This window comes from Sciurus carolinensis, chromosome 6 (genome assembly GCF_902686445.1).
Source record: "Sciurus carolinensis chromosome 6, mSciCar1.2, whole genome shotgun sequence".
NCBI lineage: Eukaryota > Metazoa > Chordata > Mammalia > Rodentia > Sciuridae > Sciurus > Sciurus carolinensis.
Genome location: NC_062218.1, coordinates 83,397,027 through 83,398,871, shown reverse-complemented (window position 1 = coordinate 83,398,871; position 1,845 = coordinate 83,397,027). Strand labels below are relative to the sequence as shown.

General features: G+C 49.4%; 1 pseudogene; it reads left to right on the top strand.

The window, feature by feature from the left end:
• Positions 1 to 263: 263 nt before the first annotated feature.
• On the top strand, positions 264 to 1,461 carry LOC124987278 (adiponectin receptor protein 1-like; annotated as a pseudogene).
• The last annotated feature ends 384 nt before the right edge of the window (positions 1,462 to 1,845 follow it).

The window sequence follows — 1,845 nt, the reverse complement described above, 5'->3', positions numbered from 1 at the left end:
GAATACAAATCATATCACAATAATAACCCTGAATGTTAATGGCCTGGACTCATCAATCAAAAGACATAGACTAGCAAAATGGATTAAAAGGAAAACTCCAACAATATGCTGCCTGCAAGAGACTCATCTCGGTGTGGTCACGCGCCCCTTCCGGCGCGGGGAGGGTGCTGAAGATCGGGGCCGCTTGGCCGCAGGCCACCTCCAGTGCTGCGGGATGTAGCTGGGGGACCGCAGCCCCCAGCAGAGCCTGCCCCCCTGGCCTGTTTGCCATCACAGGGAGATCTCTGCCCCCTGGAGCTGAGAGACCCCAGCCTTTTCCCAAGCTGAAGCTACAGGGTACTGAGGTACCAGCCAGATGTCTTCCCACAAAGGATCTGTGGTGGCACAGGGCAATGAGGCACCTGCTAATAACAGGGAAACTGACTCGGTGGAACTGGCTGAACTGGGACCCCTGCTAGAAGAGAAGGGCAAACGGGTAATTGCCAACCCAAAAAAGGCTGAAGAAGAGCAAACATGCCCAGTACCCCAGGAAGAAGAGGAGGAGGTTCAGGTACTGACACTTCCCCTGCAGGCCCACCGTGCCATGGAGAAGATGGAGGAGTTCGTGTATAAGGTTTGGGAGGGACGTTGGAGGGTCATCCCGTACGATGTACTCCCTGACTGGCTGAAGGACAATGACTATCTGCTACATGGCCACAGACCACCCATGCCCTCCTTTCGGGTTTGCTTCAAGAGCATCTTCCGCATACACACAGAAACTGGCAACATCTGGACCCATCTACTTGGTTTCGTGCTGTTTCTCTTTTTGGGAATCTTGACCATGCTTAGACCAAATATGTACTTCATGGCCCCTCTTCAGGAGAAGGTGGTTTTTGGCATGTTCTTTTTGGGTGCAGTGCTCTGCCTCAGCTTCTCCTGGCTTTTCCACACCGTCTATTGTCATGCAGAGAAAGTCTGTCAGACTTTTTCCAAACTGAACTATTCAGGGATTGCTCTACTGATTATGGGGAGCTTTGTCCCCTGGCTCTATTACTCCTTCTACTGCTCCCCATAGCCTTGGCTCATCTACCTCTCCATCATCTGTGTCCTGGGCATCTCTGCCATCATTGTGGCACAGTGGGACCGGTTTGCCACTCCTAAGCACGGGCAAACAAGAGCAGTTCCAGTCCCATCAGATTTTCCACGTCCTGGTGGTGGCAGCAGCCTTTGTCCACTTCTATGGGGTCTCCAACCTTCAGGAATTCCATTATGGCCTAGAAGGTGGCTGTACTGATGACTCCCTTCTCTGAGCCTTCCCACCTTGAGGTGAAGGAGGAATTTCCCAAGTGCTTTTAAAAATAACTTCTTTGCTGAAGTGAGAGGAAGAGTCTGAGTTGTCTGTTTCTAGAAGAAACCTCTTAGAGAATTCAGTACCAGTTAAGCTTCAGCTCACTTTCACAGCCACTGGGCAATAAACTTTCCATTTCCGTTCCCTTAGCTGGGGAGGGTGGAGATGGTCAACATAGTCATCCCTCTCCTCGGCAGTCACCCTCCTCAGCAAGACAACTACTGGTCCCTGACAGAGACAGTACTTTGAAGCTCATTTTGAGATTTTACCCCTTCCTTCAACCATTTTCAAAAAAAAAATTATGGACTGGGACTCTTCAGAAAATTTTTTTTTTCCCTGAAAGAAAATGTCCCTCGCTTACCCCCATCCTCACTTTATAACCTGGCTTATAACAGGCCATCCATTTTTGTAGCACACTTTTCAAAAACAATTATAACCTGGTCCCATCTTTCTAGGGCCTAGTTCTGCTTACATAGCAGGAAGAATAAAGACACCAACTTTTACATAGCCCGGCTAAT